General features: G+C 35.6%; 1 protein-coding gene and 1 long non-coding RNA gene across 2 annotated transcripts in view; one reads left to right on the forward strand and one right to left on the reverse strand.

The window, feature by feature from the left end:
- Window positions 1-12,109, reverse strand: part of prdm6 (PR domain containing 6) — a 95,900-nt gene that overhangs the window by 42,183 nt on the left and 41,608 nt on the right. The window lies entirely within an intron of this gene.
- LOC114555415 (uncharacterized) lies at window positions 3,235-5,289 on the forward strand. Its single transcript, XR_003692565.1, has 3 exons — window positions 3,235-3,317; window positions 4,418-4,469; window positions 5,168-5,289. It is a non-coding gene; the product is annotated as an uncharacterized LOC114555415 (long non-coding RNA).

Raw genomic sequence — 12,109 nt, forward strand, 5'->3', positions numbered from 1 at the left:
GGGATTTTTGGGAGTTTGTCAATAGGGATGTAGGAAAAGTTAGAGTAGAATATATCATTATTGAGTTGATCAATAACCTGTCCAAACTTGTAATAAATAGAAAATAAACCAGTTCAACACAGGTAACCACTTTTGCTTAAATCAATTTGATGACTCAACTGTATGCTCTAGGGGATTTTGTGTTTTTACCGTTTGTAAACTAAACCCTGTCTCATTTACCATTCTTTGTGGGTGTGACTTTTTTGCAACGTCATCCCCACTCATTTCTTAACATGTGTTAATGATTAAATTGCTTACAAGAACACAACATTGTTTAAAAGAACACAGATTGTTCATAGATATAGTTGTCTTTTAATTAAGCTCTCAAAGTGCACCAAATTGATGCATTTAACTTTAAAATGTACACCTTTTTCTTCCTTGGATTTAGCGTTAGCTAAAAAAAAATGTAATGTAATGTAACAAGTTTTGCCAGTTTTTCTAAGCCTTGATCGGAAATCACTTGTTATCAGACACATGTTACTGTCTTCAGGGGAATTCAGAATTTTGCAGGTTGTTTTTTTTTTCTCTGTACGTACACCTTGAAGCACAACTGCTCACTGACACTTGATCTTATAGCATCAAAAACCTGATCCTAGTAAAAGCACTAGATGTTTAAATCTTGCAGAGTGAAGTTATAGTCAAGATTGTTTAGTTTCCACATTTAAGCCAAAACCCACCAGAGTTGACACTGGATCTAATGATTTATTTATAACTAGCTTTAACAGAGACTAAAAATTGAGCACTTAATTTGTCAGCCACACTCTGGTAGGCTGTTTAATTTTGTAATACTTCAATGACAACATCGTGTTTTCAGCCAATGAGTTCTTGGTGTGTGGGTCCTGCCCATTCATTGTTGTTACACCTTACTCTGCTAGATAGAGTAGAGAGTGTCTTAGGATGGTGCTGATTGGAAAGACTGGTAGTGGAAAGAGTGCCACTGGAAACTCCCTTTTGGGCAAAGAAATCAAGTGTGTCAACTGTCAGTGACCAAGCTTTGCTAGAAAGCAACAGGAGAGATTGATGGGCAGCCTATTGTCATAGTAGACACCCCTGGCTTGTTCGACACGACTCTGACCAATGATAAAGTTCAACAGGAGCTTGTGAAATGTGTCAGCTTGTTGGCTCCAGGACATCATGTGTTCTTACTGGTGCTGCCGATCGGTCGCTTTACACAAGAGGAAGAAGAAACTGTGGAGCTGATCAGGGACTTTTTTGGTAAGAAGTCGGAAGACTTCATCATTGTCGTATTCACCAGAGGAGAGGATATTGAACACCAAACGATTGAGAGTTACATAGAAGAAGACACTGAGGGCCTTTTACAAAAACTGATAACTGAATGTGGGGGAAGATACCATGTCTTCAATAACAATGATCAGGAGAATATTTCTCTAGTCAGCCAGCTGCTGATCAAGGTTGAGGCAATGGTGGAAGAAAACGGTGGTGGCTACTACACCTCAGATTGGTTCAAAGAAACTGAAGCAGCCATGCAAAAAGAAAAAGAGATCATGATGGTGAAGGAACAAGAGATACAGAGGAAACAGAGGGACCTTGAAAGAAATCATCAAGAAGAAATGCAAGAGAAAGAAGGAAAATTGGCAGTTTTTTAACTTTTCATCTTTAACGTCTTAAGATGGCAAAGACCAATTTTGAAGTTGATCGGATGAAATCTCTAGGAGGAGTTGGTTAATGTACGACGTGGAAATGGCCAAAATCGCACTAATTTCGAACTTTCAATTCAAAATGGTGGACTTCCTGTTGGGTTTAGGGTATGGCTGCAATTATGTTTTTTTGTACATCTTGACATGCTTCATATGTGTACCACGTTTCGTGAGTCTACGTTAAACGTACTGCGGTGGCTCAATTTATTTAATTTTGTAGGGGGACGCTAGAGAGCCATTTCTGTGCGCCTATTCCCGAAACCCTTAAAATACGTACATTTTCACCAGACTTGATGAACCCGCCAATTTTGGTGAGTTTTTGAGTATGTTAAGCCCCTCAAAAAGGCAATTCATTTGCCAGGAGGAATAATAACTCCTTCAGTTTCAATAGGGCCTTCGCCACTGTCGGCGCTCGGGCCCTAAATATCGATTTCTAGCCAAAAGGAGAAAGAAATAAACCAGAACGCAATACAATGCAGCTACAGGACATGCTGGAGTTTGAATAACTGTCACTGTTTTAACAGGAACATTATCTGTACTGATAAAGGAAGCTGAAGTCTAGAAGTACTGTTTTTTTTTTTACAAGTCTGAAGATTAAAGACTAATCAATTGCAGTTCAACTGAAGAGGACAAGGACACTGAACAACATGACCGTCTTTTGAAGAGGCTGAACATTTATGTTTATGAACACAAGATTAATATATTTCATGACTTTGCTGAAATAAATCAGAATTTACATTTATATTTACGTGTACACTACAAATTTTCCATACAGGAAATAATAATACTGTTTGGATAACTAACTGTGGCTACATCCTGGTATGGACAAGTTTCACCAGTTTTTCTAATCCTTGATCGGAACTCGCACCTGTTTCAGTCTTGAGGGGAGTTTCAAATTCCAAATGCAGTTTAAGTTGTCTATACGGGAAGGAAGTCCCATTTCTCTGAAGGAAACTTATTATAATTCATGGACATCCCCTTTGTTTTGGAGGTGTGCTTCTTCTTGTCATGCACTTTGTAGCACAACTGCTCTCACTTGACATTTTAGCACCAAATACCTGATCCTGCTAAAAACATTAGATGTTCAAAGGTTTTAGGCAGGATTGTTTTGTTTCCACATTTAAGCCAAACCCCACCACAGTTGACACTAGATCTAATGATCTATTTAGAACTAGCTTTAACAGAGACTAAAATGTTCAAGTCATGAGCATTTAATTTTTCAGCCAAACACTAAGGGCTGTTTCATTTTTGTCATACTTGTGCAATGACAACATCGTGTTTTCAGCCAATGAGTTCTTCGTCGGTGTGTGGGCGCTGCCCTTAATTGTTGTCACACCTTACTTGAGTTCACTTTATTTTAGAGCTGGTACTTAATTTAATACACGCTTTGTTTGGCGCAGCAAGAACTGTATGTAGTAAGTAGATGCAACAGATAATAAATGCAAATAATATCCATAAAGATAGAGAATATTTAGTATATGTTTACGTAGCTTCAAACCTCAATTTTATTAATCAAAGAAGTCTATTTATAATTCTCAGGTATTGACTGTTCGGAATGGTCTGGACTGATCTGAAGGACCAAAAACCATGATTCAACTGCAATAAAAGATGCAACTTCAGGTAAGTGCAGTAGTTTTGACTAAGTGACTAGAACTAGAAAATAATGTTTAAAATTCAGTTCAAATCATTTTAATTATGTTCATTGAAACAAAGTTATTCATGCATGTAAACTAAGTTAAAAACCTAATTAAGTACATTTTTGTTGTTATTTTTTAACAATATAACATATGTAATTATTTTAAGACAATTTTATATATCTGTGTATTGAAGGCTATAAGTAAATTTTTCTCTTCATGCATTATTATTGTTACTTTTGGATACTAAAATAATATTTTTTTTAATATTATCTGATACTAAAATATGTATTGTATATAATTTGAATGCTCGTTATATGATTGCCATGCATTTTAATATTTTACATTTTCTAGTAAATACAGTACAGGCCAAAGGTTTGGACTCACCTTCTCATTCAATGTGTTTCTTTATTTTCATGACTATTTACATTGTAGATTCTCAATGAAGGCATCAAAACTATGAATGAACACATATGGAATTATGTACTTAACAAAAAAGTGTGAAATAACTGAAAACATGTCTTATATTTTAGATTCTTCAAAGTAGCCACCCTTTGCTTTTTTTGATAACTCTGCAAACCCTTGGTGTTCTCTCAATGAGCTTCATGAGGTAGTCACCAGAAATGGTTTTCACTTCACAGGTGTGCTTTGTCAGGGTTAATTAGTGGATTTTTTTCCCTTATTAATAAAAAAAAAGCAAAGGGTGGCTACTTTGAAGAATCTAAAATATAAGACATGTTTTCAGTTATTTCACACTTTTTTGTTAAGTACATAATTCCATGTGTTCATTCGTAGTTTTGATGCCTTCAGTGAGAATCTACAATGTAAATAGTTCTGAAAATAAAAAGGAAACGCATTGAATGAGAAGGTGTGTCCAAACTTTTGGCCTGTACTGTACTTGCCAAGTCACTTAACAGCTGCTCATATTATATTGATATCTGGCTGTGTGGCAATAATTGAAAAACTATGTCAGCAACACGTTCGACTGATTGTGAAATTATGCAGAGTAACATGAACATTGTTTCTGGAAATTACAGTGCTTGACTTATGACTTACCATTTGGAATTTTTTCCTTAAACCCAACAGGCACCAACTTCAGCTACTAAAGTGGAGTTTCCCTAACACAAAATAGCGTTCGGTAAGTCTAGTAAGACTTCATATCATGAATATTTTCTGTTAGTGAGGGGAAAGACTTTAATTAAATGCAAGACAAGATGACAGACAGAAGCCACATGACAAAGAAGAATGAAGGCAGTGGGCCACACCTACTAGAAGACAGTTGCAGGGAGAATGAAAGGTTGACCTTAAGTTGTATAACATTTTATAGTGATAAAATCATCTTTTAAATTATTCTGATGGCATAACAGTTTAATAAAATTAATAAAATTAAATGATTCCAGTCTGAACTGCTGAAGTCTGTGTGCTGCCAGGGCTCAAAATACTTTTTAACTAACTCTCTTACCAGAACGAAAGAAAGATTTTTATCCATTATTACTATTATTTATTCATGTCTTGTATTTTGTTTTATGCCGTGTAAAGCACTTTGTGGCTGATGTCTATGAAACCACCTTAGAAATACATTTTATTTACTTTTTTACACTACCTGACCAGCATCAAACAGCAAAGTCAGTGACAAGTTGATGAAGAAAGCTAATAGTCAAGAGACGATGTAGCCAGTTTGATCTTATGAACTGAAAAGAGACTAAAATGTGGTACAATCTCAAGGTCTCTAACTGTCTTTGAAAAGAATCATTGTCTGACATTTAGTGACATTAATTAAAAGAGGATAGTTCTTCATGAAATTATGGTAATGATTTTGTTCTCATTGTTTTTTAGCATCCAAACTCAGGATTGAAATCTTTGGAAAAAGCAAGAATGAAGCGACAACACTAACTAACATACTCACAGGGAAACAAGATTGTTCCAATCCAAAAATGACAATGATTTTCAAGAATTGATTGAGAAAATGGAGAACATAGTGGGTGAAAACAGGGGACAATATTTAACCTTCACTGAAGAGACTGAGACCATGGTTGAACCTGAATGGGAAAATCCATCTTTTACAAGACGTGGATCAGAAGCTTATGAATATAATAGTAGAGAGCCTCCCAGGATAGTGCCGAGAAGAAAGTATGCTAGTTTGGTGCAGAGTAGAGAGTGTCTCAGGATGGTGCTGATTGGAAAGACTGGTTGTGGAAAGAGTGCCACTGGAAACACAATTTTGGGCAAAGAATGCTTTAATTCTAAAATTTGTCAAATATCAGTGACCAAACTTTGCCAGAAAGAAACAGGAGAGATCGATGGGCAACGTGTCGTCATAATAGACACCCCTGGCTTGTACGACACAACTCTGACCAATGATGAAGTTCAACAGGAGCTTGTGAAATGTGTCAGCTTGTTGGCTCCAGGACCTCATGTGTTCTTACTGGTGCTGCCGATTGGTCGCTTTACACGAGAGGAAGAAGAAACTGTGGAGCTGATCAGGGACTTTTTTGGCAAGAAGTCAGAAGACTTCATCATTATCGTATTCACCAGAGGAGATGATCTTGAAGACCAAACGATTGAGAGTTACATAGAAGAAGACACTGAGGGATCCTTAAAAAAACTGATAACTGAATGTGGAGGAAGATACCATGTCTTCAATAACAATGATCAGGAGAATCGTTCTCAAGTCAGCCAGCTGCTGATCAAGGTTGAGGCAATGGTGAAGGAAAATGGCGGTGGCTACTACACCTCAGATTGGTTCCAAGAAACTGAAGCAGCCATACAAAAAGAAAAAGAGTTCATGATGGTGAAGGAACAAGAGATACAGAGGAAACAGAGGGACCTCGAAAGAAACAATCAAGAAGATATGCAAGAGTTAGAAAGAAAATTGGCAAAGCTAACATCTAAACTTGATCAAGAAAAAGAAGAGAGAGCCAAAGAAAAAGAGGAAAACATGAGAAAAGAACGAGAGGCTTGGGAGAAGGAAAGAAAGGAATGGTGGGACAAACGATACCAAGAAGATCAACAGAAACGAGAGGAGGAGCAAAAACGACTTGAAAAGCTCAGACAAGAGCAAGAATTTAAAAGATGTGAAAACAAAAGAATAGAAGATGATATAATCAGAAGAGAATATGAAGAAAGAGAATGTAAAGAACTACAAGAACTCTATCTATCTAAGAAGAAATTAAGGGAAATGAAGAAAAATGAAGAGGAGGCCAAAAAGCAAGCTGATGAAGTCAATGAATTCAGCGAGATATATACCGAGGATCTTTCAGCTGAGATGGAAAAGAATGAAATGGAAATGGAGGATCCTAAGCAGACGGAACAAAACCAAAATGCCTCAATGATAAAACAGTTGTGCAAACACAAAGTATACCAGAAAGACTTTAAGAAATTGAAGAAAAAACAAGAACAAGAAATGAATGAGCTGAAATTGACACTTGAGAACAAAAAAGAATATCTCAACGAAGAAATCAATGAGCTGGAGGAAAAACATAAAGAGGAAATACATAGCTGGATACAGGAACATGTGAAGAAAGCCAGCGAAAACAAGGCTTGTCACATTTTATGAGATGTTTTTTCAACACCCACACAGTTTCAGCTGAAAAACTGTGAGCTTTTGTTTAAAAACTTAAAATATAAAGGGATTTTTTTCATGTAGAACTGGTGTAGCCTATAATGCTGGCCTATGTCAGGTTGTTCAGATACTATACCTTTATTTAACCTATGTCTGACAAAGAATGTAACAATATAATACATTATGTTTTATAGTTTTAAGTGCAAATGTCTGTAAATAGATAACAATTTTAGTGGCCATTTTAAATTTAATTTTATACTTTTGATTGATCCCCAGTGGTGAAATTACAATTACAATGTATGCATGTTCAATAGCTGTAAAGTTCAGTGTATCTGTGTAACAGAATGCATGTTAGTAAACATGTCTTATCAGCTGCAGCCTGTATTGTCATTTAATGACTTTGTCTTTTTGCAAGTCAAAAAAATGAGACAATACAGTGAATGTTAAGTAAGCTAGTGAAACCAATACACATAATGCAGAAAAGATTTAGTTTTACAAGGAAACTTTTATATTTACATGTACATAATCTCAGTCATAAAATTTGACTAAACGTCCACGCCCACACTGAAAATATGGTGCATTCTTCTGTTCAGTTGTGTTAAAATTACAAAAGGTTAATACTGCATTTGTCACCACATTAGGAAAGTTAAGATGGCTTAATTAGTCATTCAGAATATTTCTCCTCTGCACAAACTGCAAATATGTTCTCTTATTTCTTGTAAACACACTTTTTAAAAACAATTCACTATTTTACAAATGGATATAGATGAATGAATTGGTTGAATCTTTACCCTTTTTTCCTTTTACAGCTGATATATGAAAAACGATAAGCATGTCCTACTGTGACGATGTTGGGAGCCTACGATCAATTGGCCTTTAAACAATGGTCTACAATGTGTTGTTCTGATTTTGCTAGAAAAAAAATAAACGCAGCAGACTTTGCATGGTTGTAGCATCAACCTTATAAATTGTGTTTTTTACACTGCATTGTACTTTGACATTAAAGATCCGTCAGTAACAACAGATTGGATTGTTTGAGGATTTTTTAAGTGTGTGTGTGTCTGTGGTTTTATACAAAGTGTGTGTAAAAATTAAACTTTTGCAACAACAGAAATAAGTATAATTAGTGGTAAGTATTTTAGGATAGTGCACAAAGTGACACATGACCAATATGGCATCTTTTTTTGTGTACCAGCTATTTCTCATCTGCAACTGCCCCCAGCTACATTTCTCCACCATCTGAGAGATTTTGTCTCTTCTAGTTAGCCTGGAACCGCGTGGATAATGTTGACTCAACTTATAAAATGAACCCACACAGCAAACTCTGGCAGTGTACTTAAATCTATAGAGTTGGATTTCTTGCTGTACTTCCACAGTGTAGGCAGCAGTGTGTGAAGGAATTAATTTATTGAACAAACTAATGTGAGGTAGATTAGGCTAGGTTGGTTAGAAAGTCACAATATCAGTTTGTACATGTACTTACAGGAAAAAATATATGAAGAGGCTCTGATGATGTGCTCAGATGATTTATTTATCGTAACATTTAATTGTCAGTTTCATTATATTGCACTAATAACATATTCATCTTTTGTTCCATCCTGCTGTGGACAAGTTTTACTTTTGATTTCCCTTTATGGGAAAGCCCACACCTATTCAGTCTTCTGGGAAATTCTAATCGGCAGACAATAGACCCAATCACAATGTTTGTTTACAATAATTTCCGGGTAGAAAACCCCTGCATCCAGTAAATACAATTTAATGAAGCTAAGCAAACGGGGACGAGGAACAACTAGATTTGGTTTATCAAAGACGCTAGCGAAGCAACGTAGTACAGAAAATAAGCACAGCAGAAACGTCAGACAGCTGGCCCATGTTACGGTTACAGCTAAAAAATGAAAACAGAAATAAACACCAATTTCACATATTTTTAAAATTCAAATCAACTGCCATTTTCCTACCTGAAAGCGTGGTTTGAAAGGGTTAGGGTTAACCGGACTGGCCTTCACAACCCAGAGGACGGACGTGTGGTTGATTTTCTAAGCACTCTAAAAAAAACACTGCCCTTGTGGCAATAAAAAAATTCAGTTACAGTTCTGGTTTTACTAGTTTGCTTCATTGTTGTAGGTGGGGCCATGCCCTGGCAACAAAAAGGTGTGCTGGGTGATTTAATCTCATTGTGGAGCGTCTACTTCGATGTGCTTTGATGACAGCAGAAATTTGACTGGTAAGTAGACAATCAGAAAATAAAGGCAAAAAAATTAAGATGTGTATAACACATGTACAGGATGTATACATGTATAGGATGTATTGCAGAAAATACTTAATTTTTCAATAGACTAATTAAAGCAGTTTATTAATAATTCTCAGGTGTCGACTATTCTGTTAAGAGATAGCCCAGTACTAAAGTTTGAGAGATTAGCAAAAACTACAATAAGAGATAAACTACAATAAAAAAGCAACAGAAAAAAACCTAAGGTAAGTGCAGAATGTTTAGTATGTGAAGAGGAAATAGAGAAAATAAATGACACCTAACAGCCAGCAAGAAACCTGATTTTATTTTTTTAAAGTTTGCATAAATGCTGTCAAATTAAACAAATATTTGATCAGATCAGTTGCACTTGGGTTACACTTTAAAACATTAAATGCATTAACACTTTCACTAAACTATGACTCAAATTAGATGAAGATGAAGTCTACGTTTTATACATTTACGCAGACTACACTTAGAACTGTTTTCTGGAAAATACAATTAATGTGATTGTTTACTTTATTGCTGTATCTCATTATTGTAATTTTGTTTTGTGTCCAAAAACCTAACAGACCTAAGCTTCCCCATGTGAATTTCTCTCCCACAAGTTTGCAGCGAAGTGACATAATGGCAGGATCAGCATTCGGTAAGTATTGTCTGTTAGCGAGAAGGTATGTGTTCACTGAAACCCATCATGACAAGATAATTTAGGTCAACCACACTAAGAGGAAGTGTATAAGCTAGCCAAGGGCCAACAGAATGTGGTGTGTTCTTGACACAGACTTGATAGCTAACCTGTTTAGTTTCAGTTGGCTCATACACAAAAATGTTGGCACTGAACTTGCAAAATTTTGCAAGGAGTTGTGGTCCATATATACACTGTAAAATATTACAGACACATTTAGTTATGTCCACTTATTTCTTATTTTTAACTGAACGAGCTTATACAAGTTGTGGATTTTTAACTCAACTTTATGAGTTTTTGAAAGTTAAACTTGCATTTATTTATTGGGTTGACTATTTAAAAAAATGTATGTGTTGATTGAACTTGGGTATGTAAGTTAAGTTATCAGTTGAAAAAAAAGCGTGTGTGTGTTGCAACAAAAAAGAGCTGCCTTTAGAGTTTAAAATAACCTGTCTTCTTCCACGGCAAAGTTAAAGCATGGACACAATAAATTAATTATACACCGCAGATAAGTGATGTAGCCTATTCAAATTTCTACTAAAATATAACACGTGTTGTGGCAAACAAGAAAGCACTGGAGCCCGGCGGAGGGAGTACCTGTCAACAACTTGTGAATTTCACTCTTCTTAAATTGAAATGGAAAGTTCTTTTCAAAAGTCAAACGTTTAGCTCCACCCACATTTAGCCCAAACCCGATCTGCGTACTGCAGTCAGGACTGCAATTGGTGCATTGACTGGCCAATTCCCATGATGCAAGGCGGTAAATAGAGTTGTGTTAAAATTTGCTGAAAAGTTTGCAGTTTGTTCGAAATACAAATGTAACTTTATGAATTCCGTTTATTAAACGTGTCTGCTTAGAATGTAGTGTTTTGTTGCCTGGTAATTGTCACTGTTGTGCTGGTTTACATTTGTAACCATGAGTTAAGTGACGTTTGATAAATTTGAAACTGTTAGCTGAAATAAAGCACAAAGGTATGTCTGTTATACTAGGCAAGGAAGGTTTCTTGCATTATTAAAGAAAATAAATTATTTGTTTTAACTTAAAGTATGAAGTTAAACCAAGTAATACGAAGTTAAATCAACTAAAAGAACAACTTTAACAAAACTAGAACACTGTAGTTACATCAACCTCATTAACTTTAATTTCTAAGTTGAAACAAAAGCAGTCTTCAAGTTGAGTGAACTTCGATTTTCAACGCAGCAGGGGAACTTGCATTTCCAAGTTAAACTAACATGAAATGTATTACAGTGTACTGTATTCATCTACTTTGAATGTTTTCAGCTGATTGAATGGGCATTATTAGTTATCGCTACCATAGAAATGAAGCGGTCATCCTCTACCTCCAAGTTGGCTCCCCATATGAATAGATGATAACGGCCTTCTAAACCTACTACTCTGTGTAGCAGGCCCCTTCTAACCCATATGTATATATGAGGCTGATAACCACTGATAACACCCCTTTAATGGAGTGATAACATGAGAAAGGGGGGTAAATGCTGAGCAAAGTATAGAAAGACCCAAACATTTTTCTAAGGGGTTGGTGAAGCCCAATCCAAACCAGAACTAAAGTCAAAGAGCCAAACGTGGGATCACATCTGCCAGGTGGCCAGAAACTTCAAACAAGTGCCAAAGTAGTCTGGCGTCTGATAGAGACGTAACAAGCAGTTAATTAAAACAGTACTGATAACATTGTAGCCAGTAGTAAGTGGCTGTATATCTGTCATGTTGTTTTGATGTTGATGATGTTCTGTTCTTAAAGCAAAAGACTGATTAATGTAGCTTTATGTTCAAATTTTGACTTCTTCTTTTAATTGAGGACCAATGACAAACATGCCTCCCGTGTACCCAAATTAGACAATCTTAAAACTAGATTTGTATAACCTCAAGAATAGGAGGTATTAAGATATCCAAATTACAGTAAAATTTGCATATAACTGAATTTTATAGACCCTAAATATTATCATATCATTATACTTTTTATAGCTTCTGCAAATGACTCAATACCAAGAGCAAAAATTGATGGAGACGATGATTTTTATAAAATCCATGCTTTTTTTGTCAATAAATGAACATATCCTTATTATCCAGAAGTACCCAACTTAGTGGAAAGACAATTTAAAATTTGATTGAAAAAATATTTATTTTTCAATATTTATTATTTAACCCGTTAATTCTGAGTCTAAGTCTCCAAATACCTTTCATATATTAATGTATAAACCACTGAAAAGGGACAATAATTGTAATGCTTTGGCTTTTGTTTTTTTTACAGCATCTGAACTCAG

Source organism: Perca flavescens, chromosome 5, assembly GCF_004354835.1.
Source record: "Perca flavescens isolate YP-PL-M2 chromosome 5, PFLA_1.0, whole genome shotgun sequence".
Taxonomy (NCBI): Eukaryota; Metazoa; Chordata; class Actinopteri; order Perciformes; family Percidae; genus Perca; species Perca flavescens.